Below are 12857 nucleotides of genomic sequence, written 5' to 3'. Positions count from 1 at the left end.
AATTTATAACACATTTTTTGTGAGGGGCCAAAGTTTTCCATAACACCTCCTTGCTTTTCTTGTCACATATTCAAGTTATTTAAGCCTATTTCTGAGTGTGGTTTCTCTTAATAAGCAAAACCACAAAACTCTTTTCCTGTTATACAATCCCTTTGATTCTGGCAGCATTAGCAAGTCATGCGGGCAATGGAAACCCCTCTCTACAGGGCTGCTCTGTTCCGTTGATGCTCCTGTGGGTGGTTTCTGTTTATTGTCACCCTGCAAGTGGAACCATGGTCTGAGCTACACGACCAGATTTAACATGGGAAGGACACTGCTCTTCTCGGTCCAGTATGGCTATGCCCCAAGGCAACTAACGTCAGTTTGTAAAAATAAATCATATTTTGAAAACATTTCCCTCCATAAAACATTCCCTGACTACTTATCACTCTTCAAATAAAATCCAAATTCTTATCTTGACCAACAAAACCCTGCACAATCTGGTCCTATTCAGCTACCAGCCTCCTCTACCACTTCATGTTTCTGTCTCCCTTCCCACAGCAATCTATCCACAAAGACCTGAATGTACAACTTCCAGGTGGTTGGCTTACAGTAGAAAAGATCATTATATTTTTTCTTGATTGACTAATAATAGGAAAAGCACTACTTCATTCTGAATAGATTTAGCACGTCTTTTAATTATTGTCCAATCAACACAATCGATAAATGCAGACATTGAGTTATTGTCACAAGTTCAGATGGAAAAGTATATACCCAGGGTTGGTTGGTGATTACCTTGTCACATCCATTACTAAAAACAGACATTGCCATCAAGTCGATTCTCACTCAGAGAAACTCTGTAGCATTTCCTAAGGCTGTAAATTGTATCAGAAGCAGACTGCCACCTCGTTTGTCCTAAGACAGCCGCTGGATTTCAACCGCCAACCTTTGGGTGAGCAGTTGACCGTGTTAACCCTATGTCCTCTGGGCTTCTTTCATACATTAAGAACTCTGTTACTCATACATTGAATGCATACAATGGGGGTAGTGGTGATCCAGTGATAGAATTCTCACCTCTGCAAAGGAGGCCCAGGTTTGATTCAGAACCAGTACACCGTAGGCACAACCCCATCCTCTCAGTGGATGTTTGTGTGTTGCTCTGATTCTGCCCAGCTTTCAGCACAGTTTCCAAACTAAGACCAACTAGGAAAAATTTTTCCAAATATCCATCGAAGGAAGCCCTCTGGATCACAAAGTTCTGATCTGCAACCAGTTGTGAGGATGGCGCTGATTTGAGTAGTGTCTCATACAGTGGTGGGATTCAACCAGTTCACACCAGTTCAGCAGGACTGACACCTAATAGCATGTTGATTTCAGCAAATCATTGCTAAAATGACACTGGTAATCAGGGTTGTCTCTAAGGTGGGTGACTGGGCAACCACCCAATGTGGAAATCACAAATTCACATTCCTTACTATAACATGCAACTGCACAGCAGCATATTCTAAGCACCCACAGTAATATTCTTTCCATCCATAGGTATGAAAAATCAGATGGAAGTATACTTGTAAATTTTATTTATTCATATCATAAAACTCATATGTTGATGAAATATTACCTTTTTATTCCCTTGTGTCTGTTACTTCAGTAAAAAACACATAGAACATAAAGAAGAAAAGTGCCTAACAGTCAGGAGACATGCTGTCATTTGACTCAGCTTTATGTTATGCCCCCAACTCCCAAGAGATATGAATGAATTATGTAATTCCTGAAAGTGATCAATGGGCAGCAAACCGGTTGCTAAATTATTTGAACAGGGTACTAATGCACCCACAGGGAGGGTATTGTTTATGTCTCCACAGGAAAGAGAGAGAGAGATGAGACCTCATCCTGGCGCGCCATGCCTAGAGGGCAGCATACCAGCATGAAACAGTAAACTAACAGAAAGGAAGATGGGGCCAGACCCAAGCGGAGCAATGTTGACTATCTCCCTCCCCAGAAGAATGTAATACAGAGGACAGGACTGAAGATATAGCCCAGGGAGAGTGGTGGGTCTCTTCAAAGCACATGGATGTGAACAGAGAGAGAGATGACATCCCTGCTCAGAGCAGCCAATGCACAGAGAGGACCATAGGTTCAGCCCCACCACGACACACAATGTTCCCTCACTGACCAATAGCACTCCAGGGGACAGCACTAGAGACACAGTGCAGAAAGCATGCCCAGTCTGCCCCATGCACAACGGGTTAAACACAAAGGGAGTGCAACAGGACAACAGGAGAAGTAAAGCAACAAATTCCCCCATGGAATCCTGAAAATGGACATCTGACACTGGGGACAGGGCTTGGCACCTCATCAGACTCAATTGGAAAACACTCATAAGGGTCAGCAGACAGACCTCAAATATCTATCATGTTTGTTTTGTTTCACTCTATGTCTATCCATAAAAGATAGGCAGGACAAACAATCTCGAGGAGAAAACAATGGGACCAGTAATCCCTGGGGGACGTGGAAGAGGAGGGGCTGGGAAGGAGAAGCAGCAAGCCAACAAACTCAGGGATAATGGAACGACAGGAGATTGAAAATTGATGGCGAGGAGAGTGTATAATGTCTGGTGGGGTTTGATCAAGTGTAATGTATCTGAGAGGAAATACTAAGAGCAGAATGGAAGGTAAGCATGATAGTGGGACAGGAGGAAGGTGAAAGAAAATAGAGGTAAGAACTAGGAAACAAAAGCTCTTTATTGAGGTATAGCTATAGGCATGTATATGTGTAAGTATATTAATTTACAATGAAAGGATAGAGGCCAATTCACGTATATTTATATGTTAAGTGTTAAGGAAGCAAATGGATTTTGGGCCTCTACTCAGTCTCCTTAAACACAAGAACACTTTGTTCTAACAGCCCAGCATTCTTTGATTCCTTCCCGACATGATCACTGAAGACAAAATGGGTACATAAGCAAGCAGTGGTGAAGAAAGCGGATGGTGCCCTGCTATCAAATTATATAACATCTGGGTTCTTAAAAGCTTGAAGTTAAACAAGCAGCCATGTAGCAGGGAAGCAAACAGGCCCACATGAAAGAAGCACACCAGCCTGTGTGATCATGAGGTGTTTACTGGATCAGGTATCAGGCACCAGACAACCCAAAAGAAACAATCATGTCAATGAAAACAAGCGGGGTTGGAGAGGAGACCCAAAGTCCTTCTGTACACAATTGGACTTCCTCCCACAGAAGAGTTACAAAGAAGGGACAATTCAACCATGGTACAGTTCGCACCAACGAAATACATATCATTCCTCTAGTTCCTGAATGCTTCCTCCCCCCACTACTATGACCCAGTTTTACCTTACACATCCATGTAGACCAGAGCACACACATTGGTACAGATAATAGCTCTTGTGACACATGTGATTCAGGACAGATAATAGCCTCAGGAAAAGCAGTGGGAGAGTGATATCCTGAGGGTTGGGATGGTGGGCCATTTGGGAAGGAGAAAGGAAGGATCCATCACAAGTTTGGATATATATCTCCCCCCTCCACCAAGGGGGTCAAGTAAGAGAAATGTGGGTGGAGGGAGAAAACGGACAGTGTAAGACACAAAATAGTAATATATAATTGATCGAGGATTCACGAGGGTGGGAGGGTGGGAAAGGGAGGGGGGAAAGAGGACCTGACACCAAGGGCTCAAGTAAAAAGAAAATGTTTTGAAAATGTTGATGGATTGTTATAAGATTTATAAGCACCTCCCCCTCCCAGTGAAATGACTAATAAATAAATATAATTTGAATCTCACTACTGGTCTCATCCCATTGTGCATGGGGTTAGTGTGGGTCAAATGTCCACTGAACTACATGTACCAACAACATCATTCAGATTTATATCATTCTTAACTTGTAGTGATTTTATGACCCACCCAGTAGATATGAACATTTTAACAGTTATCACTGAGAAAACAAAAAAGTCTGTCCTGGTGATGTAAAATATGAAAATAATCATCTATAACTTATCAAGGGTTCCTGAGGGAGGGTGGAGAGGGGAGGGAGGGGGAAGAAATGGGGAGCGGATATCAGGGGCTCAAGTGGGAAGAGAATGCTTTGAAAATGATGATGGCGGCATATGTGCAAACGTGCTTGACACACCTGGATGAATGCATGGATTGTGATAAGAGATATAAGAGCCCCCAATAAAAGTAAGAAGAACCAAACAAAACCCAAACTACAAAGATGCCACAAAAAAAACCCTCAAAAAAGGTCTGTCCTTGAATCAACGTTGCTGGACAATCTCACAGCAGAATATCAGCACATTACTTTAACACAACGTAGCCTTTTTCCCTGGTGGAAGGCATTTGTTCTGTAGGCTGGTTTTGTTCGGCTCTGTTTTGATTGCCGTGTTTGCAGTTGGTGTCCAGCCCAGGACTGGGTCTTCAAACAGGCTCACTGCCCAACTCACCAACTGCTGCGTTCCCTCCAAGCTGCTCACTTTGCTGCTTCAGCATTCCAGGGGAGACCGTGGAGAATGTGAAATCCTGGAGCTTACCCCCACGCAGCTTCATGAGTTCTCAGCATGGACACGGTAGGGTTTAACTGCATCATGATCGAGTGCAAGCTTTAAAATTAGTACTTGTGAACCAGAGGCCTAGTGATGTAGGAATGCCCTGCCTTCGCCTGAGAGTGGGTAGGGTCGAGACCGCACCATCTGAAAACTAAGCATGAATCATCACCAGCACCATCTCTGTAAGACTAGCTAAGGGCAGCAGCCGCCTTGCTTGCCAGATGGGCAGACCTTGGGAGGCGGCAGTAGATCAGGCTTCCCATAGTGCTCGAGAGAGTGAGCCTTCTCTCCAGACTTAGCAGCAGACTGACTCTTAGAGGGAACGGTTCATTTCCTGGGGCCTCTTCTCGGTCTCCGGCGCTTTGGAAATGCAGTGGCTTAAGCATTGTGCTGCTAACCACAAGATCAAGCAGTTCAAACCCATCTGCTGTTTTGCAGGATAAAGATGAGGCTGTCTGGTCCCATAAAGATGTACAGTCTCAAAAACCTGGTGTGGAAGTTCTACTGTGCCCTAGAGGGTCACGGTGAGTCAAGATATGCCTGAGAAAATGAGTACCTTAAACTCCAGAATGTCAAGGTCATCTTGTTTGCAAGTACATTCTTAGAAGTTAGCACAGGGCCTTCCACAGAGGATGTGCTTAATCAATCTATTTTAAAAGAATTTTCCCCTAGACCATTGGAATTTAAGTCTAGGGTTCCTCATTTAAGAAATAGAGGAACCAAAGACAGAGGCAGTCTAGCAACTCACCTCTCCGACACCCATGCTCTCTGGGCACTGGAGCAGCTCTCAGCCTTGCCGATTGAGTTAAAGTACCGTGGACTGCTAGAGGAACAAGGAAATAAATGTCTGGGGAGCAGTCCAGGCAGAATACTCCTCAGAAGTCAGGATATCAACAGCTCATCTCATTTACTTTGGGTATGTTCTCAAGAGAAACAAATCCCTGGACAAGGACATCCTGCTTGGTAAAGCAGAAGGTCAGTGGAAAAGAGGAAGACTGTCAAGGGGATGGATTGACAGTGACTGCAACAGTGGACTTAAACATAGCAGTGATTGTGAGGCAGGTGGAGGACCTGGCAGCATTTCATTCTATGTGACAGGTAGGAAGACAAGGGATAAAGGAGGTTGTCTCCACCAAAGGCCTACGCTAAACAAAACTTAGCTCGCCTTGCCACAATGAAGGGGTCTGAAAGAAATCACACACACATTAGACAAATCCAAAGCAGGGCATGCTCAGACTAAGGTCACCTAGACACAGGTGAAGGTCAACCTGGCCATACACATAGGCTCCAGTGACATCACGTCGCAGGTGTGTGTGAACTCAGCCACAAAGATGTAGCAATCCCCTCAAACTCACACTCCCACCCCAAGTGGGCACAGGAGGGACTCTTCCCTCAGGTCAGAGGGTGGGCTCTCTGCCGCTGTGCAGCACACGCCACGCGCCCACCCCTGCGGCTCGCTCGCTCTCTGTCCCAGGCTCTTCCGTTTTCTGTTCAGGCATTCTTTTGGCTCCATGGCCCCTTCTTTATGGCCAATTTCCACGTGGCTTTTCGTGCTCCCCTGAAGCTGCCATCTTCAGTCCCAAACTGTCCCTGGTCCTGCCGTGCGGCCTTGCGTGGTTGTCAGAGAAGACATATACTGAGACTGTACTACCAGAAATTTCCCTTTCCCTCCTAACAAATGACTTGGGTTTACAAAAGTGCTTGTGCCCCATTGCATTCTCTCAGCGCTAAAAAGTAAGAACCAAGGAAATCCATCCCGGAAACCACACACACACACACACACACACACACACACACACACACACGGAGTCACTGAGAGTCAGACTCTAGGGCATCTCACAACAGTGGGGACACTTACCACGGACTGAATTCCGCAGCATGTCCCTCCACAGCTGCTCACCAACGGAATTTGAGAACGGATTAAAGAGTCATTTGTGTGATAGAAGACATTTTCAAAACTATGATCTAATGGATCGTATCTCATTTATTTATCTCAGTCTTTGATATCAAAAGTTCTTCCTGACTTAATCAGAGTTTGTTCAATGACAAAACATATAACACATATGTGGGAAAGACTGGTGTGTCTAAAAAGTTTTTTAATATCCTTCAGTACCTTTTTACTTCCACCTTGGTTGGCCACGACCTGCTCATTCACATTCATGGGCATCAACGTCCTGAGAAATGACTCAGCGATTCCAAGTAGCTTCATTACATCAGACTGAGGGCCCCGTGGCTGGCATGACTAGCGAGGAAGGAGGAAGCCAGACTGTCTTGTGATCTCTGAAGACAAATCCAGCAAGAGCAGCCCCGTTAGTCACGGACGAGAGCATGAGGAGTAGATGCTGTTGAGCCAGATTACCCGGTGACAACGAGCAGCGAGCAGCAGGCGGGCAATCAGCACCAAGACTCTCCTTACAAGCATCCATTTAACTGACACATCAAGTCCTCAGTGCTTGGAAGCATCACTGCCTTCCCCAGAGACAACTGAAATGAAACATGAAAGCTTGCACATCTCAGAAAGCTTATTTCCTCATGTTTTCAAATCCAAGGTGCTGAGAGATAAACGGATGATATATCCCCAGAAGTGCCCTAGCGAACAAGACGGCCAAATTCCTAGCTCTTCCCTCAGTTATTAATTCCAGAATCATTGAAATTAAATATATAAGGTAGCTTCAAAAATTTTGTGGAAATGTTTCATTTTCTTTTATTTCCGTTTTTCCATGAGTTTTGAAGGTCCCTGTCCCTTCATATTAAACTTTTTGTTTTTCATGTAGCTGTTAGCTATCATTAAGTCAGCCAATAACTCATAGGGATCCCATACACAATGGGATAAAACCATTATAAACCATAGGGTTTTCATTGGCTGATTTTCAGATGTAGATTTCGAGGCCTGCTTTCCTAGTCTATCTTAGTCTGAAGACTCTGCTAAATCCTTTCTTCATCAGACAAAAAGCAAGCCCCCACTGACAGCAGGTGGTGGCTGCCCATGATTCATAAGGTACACTGACTGGGAAGTGAACACTGATCTCCCATAAGAAGGTAAGATTTTTAGTAAAGAACCACTGTGGTCCCTGTTACTGTTCATTCCTGGAATCCAAATCATGCTTTAGAAAAGGATTTAAACAACAACCCATCCCTCAGGACCTGTAACTCTCCTGTAGCTAAGACTCCTTCCTCCCCTCCCCTCCCCTCCCACCAAAGAAGTCTTGGTATACCAGAAGACCCAACAAGATACTTCAGCTTCCATGGGCTTTTAAAACCATTGCCATCAAGCTGATTCCAACTCATAGTGACCGTATTGGACAAAGAACTGCCCTTGAAGGATTTCTGAGACTGTAAATCTTTAAAGGAGTAGAAAACCTCATTTTTCTACTATTCCATGAATCTTTGTCAACTCTAAATCCGTTTTTCACACCTTCCTAATAGAAATGGAACCATTTTTTGGAGTAAAACTAGGTCATGGAGATTCACTAAAATGGAAAACAAATCGGAGTTGCGATGAAAGGGCTCATGATACAATGGCCCCACCTGTACTGGAACAATTTGACCAACAAAACAAATAATAATAAAAATATAAGGGGTGGGGAGGGAAGGACCATTGCTTTAGGTTCAACTCATGGTGATCCATGTGTTGCAGAGTAGAGTAAAAAAGTGTGAAATATTTTACCACCCAGGAATCAGCATCCTGATAGTACTGGGTTATAATTCATAGACTAAAAATAAATATCAATGGGCCTGCACTGAAATATATCAATGAATGAATAAATAAATAAATAAATAAATAAATAAATAAATAAATAAATAAATAAATGGAAGCAAAGAGAGAGCTCTTCCTTACAATTAATGAAAGGGGATTTAACTAGGAAGATTTTTTAAATCCCCTTTAAATGTCTCCTCACAGAAGGGTCACAAGGATGAGTCAGCCAGGGTGAAGTATAGCACTGATGAAACACAACATTCCTCTGGTTCCTTGAGGCTTCCTCACCCCTCACTATCATGACCCCAGTTCTGCCTTCCACTGTGGGCGAGACCAGAGCATGTACAATGGTACAGATAAGAGCTCAGGACACACAGAATCCAGGTCAGATAAATTCCTCAGGAACAGAAATGGGACTACCAATACCAGGACAGAAGGGGGAATGTGGGGAGAGGAGGAGAGGAAGGGGGAACCGAAAGCAATGATCAACACATAACCATACACACACACACACACGCACACACACATACACACACACACCCCAGGGGGAGGAAGAACAGGAACTGTGGGGGCAGAGAGACAGTAGTTGGTGTAAGATATGAAAATAAAATAGTAATAATTTATAATTTATCAAGGAGTCACGAGGGTGGGAGGGAGGAAGGGAGGTAAAAAAGAGGAACTGATACCAAGGGCTCAAATAGGAAGTAAATGTTTAGAAAATAATGATGGCAACATATATACAAATATGCTTGATAAACTTGATATATAGATTGTTATAAGAGCTCTTAGAGCCCTGAATAAAATGATCTTTAAAAAAATTCCTCCTTAAGAACACCACAAAAATAATTATTGCAGGCACTTCTACAGAGAGACACTAAAATTTGTGGGCAGAACTTTTAGGAGAAATAGGATATTTTCAAGGTCTCAAAATACGAAGGTCAGTCCAACAGTACTGCTACAAAATCACAGAATCCTTTATTATTAAAAAATGCACCAAAATGAAGCTATTGTTTCTCCACCTATCCTTTGCCTATGTTCTTATACTTCTGTAAGCTTTGCCTGAAGAAATCTGAGCAATTTGATTTATTGCACATCAAAACATCAGTTGTGGTGTCTTTGCGGGATTCAAATCATATTCTTTTTCTGACTTGGGAACAAAAATAAACTTGAAGGGGCAAAATCAAGGCGGAGTGGTGGAAATGGTAAGGTTTTCAACAAAATTCTCATATACTAGCCCTTACTACCTTGAAGAAGGACCGGGTACATTGTCGTGATGGGGGAAAAAAATTTGTGTCTTTTTCTCACCAATGCAGTTTTCCATGTTCTTGAACTTCTTCATAATGTTGTTTTACTGTTAGGTGCCATCAAGCTGGTTCTGAAACATAGCTACTTAGGCACAGCAGAATTAAATACTGCTTGGTCCTGTACCATCCTCACCATTGTTCCTATGCTTGAGCCGTTGTTGCAGACACTTTATCGATCCATCTCCTGGAGGGCCTTCCTCTCTTTCGCTGCCCCTCTACTTTTCCAAACATGATGTCCTTCTCCAGGGACTGGTCTCTCCTGACAACATGTCCAAAGTATATAAGATGAAGTCTTCATTTGTTCTATTAACCTGGCACTCTGTGATACTTACCTTCTGGACATAATCGCTGAAGACAAAGTGGGTGCACAAGCAAATACGGTGAAGAAAGTTGATGGTGCCCAGCTATCAAAAGATATAGCATCTGGGATCTTAAAGACTAAACAGTCCTTCTTCTGGCTCCTTAGTGGAACCAGGGCTGTGTTATGTCTTAGGGGAGTTGAAGGTGCTCAGGTGGGACGAGCAAGCGAGGCGCCAGGTGTGGAGAGCAGGAGCGTGTAACCCAAGGCTAATTCATCTTGAGACTGAGCATCTACCATTATCTTTAAAACTACAAAAAGCCACACTAAGCTGGTTTGACACCTAACCTGTTGAATCTCCATGATGCTGGGTCCTAAGGGAAGTGAAGGTTTTGTGGTCAATCTCCGTGGCTTGCCATGGTCTTGCTCGATTGAGGATGGGCAGAATTTCCTCTCTGAAGGTAAAGTTCATGATGGTGCATCAGGTGTTCATTTCATCTACACCAGAGAAGGAAGACAGAGTGGTGAGGCTTTTGTTGAACTTTACATCAGATGATGTAAAAATGGCCTTGAAGAAAGACAGAGAAAACATGGGGCACCGCTATATTGAGGTATTCAAGTCCCACCGAACCGAAATGGACTGGGTGTTGAAGCACAGTGGTCCAAACAGTGCCGATGCTGCCAACGAGGGCTCCGTGCGCCTCCGAGGACTTCCATTTGGATGCACAAAGGAAGAAATTGTTCAGTTCTTCTCAGGGTTGGAAATTATGCCCAATGGTATCACTTTGCCAGTCGACCCCGAGGGCAAGATTACAGGAGAAGGCTTTGTGCAGTTTGCTTCACAGGAATTAGTGGAGAAGGCGCTAGGGAAGCATAAGGAAAGAATTGGGCACAGTTATATTGAAGTGTTTAAGAGCAGTCAGGAAGAAGTGAGAACATATTCTGATCCCCCTCTAATGTTCATGTCTCTGCAGCGGCCAGGGACCTATGACCAGCCTGGCACCGCTCGGAGATATATTGGCATTGTGAAGCAAGCAGGCTTTGACAGGATGAGGTCTGGGCCTATAGCACAGGCTGTGGGGGTTATGAGGAGTATAGTGGCCTCAGCGATAGCTATGGCTTCACCACAGATCTATGTGGAAGAGATCTCAGTTATTGTCTGTCAGGAATGTATGACCACAGATACGGAGACAGTGAGTTTGCTGTCCAGAGCACAACCAGACACTGTGTCCATATGAGGGGCTACCATACAAAGCAACGGAGAATGACATGTATAAAATTCTTCTCTCCACTTTATCCTGTGAGAATACATATTGAGATTGGCCCTGATGGAAGAGTGACCGGTGAAGCAGATGTCGAGTTTGGCACTCATGAAGAAGCCGTGGCCGCAACATCAAAAGACAGAGGCAATATGCAGCATAGATACACGGAGCTATTTTAATTCAACCACAGGGCCAGCAATGGGGTATATAATGGCCAAATTATACAGGGCATGGGGGTGTCAACCCAGTCTCCTTACACTGGCCTTGAGAGTCAGTCTGTGAGTGGCTGTTACGGGGCTGGCTATAGTGGTCAGCAAAACAGCATGGATGGATATGACTAGTTTTATAGAAATATTTTGAGTTATTTCAATCAAATTATCACAGGCAGCCAACAAGCAGTGGAGAGTTGTTATTACATAGAAGCTGGGGGACCCATTTTGCACCATGAGTTTTATGAAATCTGGATTTAAAAAAATTACCTCTTCAGTGTTTTCTCATAGAAACTTTCTTCTAGAAGCATGTGATAAAGTTAATGAGTAAATGATAAACATTTTTGGCTTCACTCAACATTTTTGTAGTATACTGAAGAGTGACACCAGAGTTAAAGTAGTTAAATATATGGATCTTTTTACACCACATCGCAGTAAACACACTGGGAAGACATGCCTTCTTTGAAAACTCAAAAGGTGCTAGATACCTAATCCAAAGAGAAACATTTCTCATGTTTGTTCATTCTAGTTTGTTCTCATTTAAAATCTTTTAGGTTAAGTTTTAAGCTTTTAAAAAGTTCATTTTAAAAATTGAGACAAAATACTAATACTGTAGGCATTGGTGAGGCCTTGACTTAAACCTTGCTTTGTACTGTGATTTCCTTTTGGGTGTATTTTTCTAAGTGAAACTTGTTATCCAAATTTTTTTCTTAAAATAAAGACTTTCACAATGACTGGTACAGACTGTCTGCTCACCAAAAGCTAGCAAAATGATTGGGTGTTTGAAGATATAATTCATCTTAATACTAATGTATTTTAGTGTGAATTAAATAATAATACATCTAATCTATGTGTTCCTTATATTTTCAGAATGAGGCTAAAATAAAAAGATAAATAAAAACATTAAAAAACGAAAAGACTAAACAAGCGATGTTTTTTTTTGTTTTTTTTTTAACAATTTATTGGGGCTGATACAATTCTTTTCACAGTTCATACATATACATACATCAATTGTATAAAGCACATCTGTACAGTCTTTGCCCTAATCATTTTTTTCTCTTTTCTTCTTTTACATTTTATTAGGGACTCCAACAACTCTTACCACAATCCATACATATACATACATCAATTGTATAAAGCACATCCATACATTCCCTGCCCCAATCATTCTCAAGGCATTTGCTCTCCACTTAAGCCCCTTGCATCAGGTCCTCTTTCCCCCCCCCCCTCCCTCCCCTTTCCCCCCTCCCTCATATGCCCTTGGTAATTTATACCTCGTTATTTTGTCATATCTTGCCCTATTCGGGGTCTCCCTTCCCCCCTTCTCTGCTGTCCCTCTCCCAGGGAAGAGGTCACATGTGGCTCCTTGTAATCAGTTCCCCCTTTCCAACCCACTCACCCTCCACTCTCCCAGCATCGTCCCTCACGCCCTTGGTCCTATCTGGATGAAAAACAACGGGACCGACAGTTCCGGGGGGACTTGGGGTGGGGGGTAGGGGGGTAAGGAAGTGGTGTTAACAAACCCAGGGACAAGGGAAAAACATGGGACCCCA

At 43.2% G+C, this 12857-nt stretch overlaps 1 pseudogene; it reads left to right on the top strand.

Moving 5' to 3' along the window:
- Nucleotides 1-10194: 10194 nt before the first annotated feature.
- Nucleotides 10195-11436, top strand: LOC142437269 (heterogeneous nuclear ribonucleoprotein F-like; annotated as a pseudogene).
- The last annotated feature ends 1421 nt before the right edge of the window (nt 11437-12857 follow it).

The sequence above is a fragment of the Tenrec ecaudatus genome, chromosome 1 (genome assembly GCF_050624435.1).
Source record: "Tenrec ecaudatus isolate mTenEca1 chromosome 1, mTenEca1.hap1, whole genome shotgun sequence".
NCBI classification, from domain to species: Eukaryota; Metazoa; Chordata; class Mammalia; order Afrosoricida; family Tenrecidae; genus Tenrec; species Tenrec ecaudatus.
The sequence above is the reverse complement of the archived record's forward strand: the minus strand, read 5'-3'. Positions and strand labels throughout refer to the sequence as shown.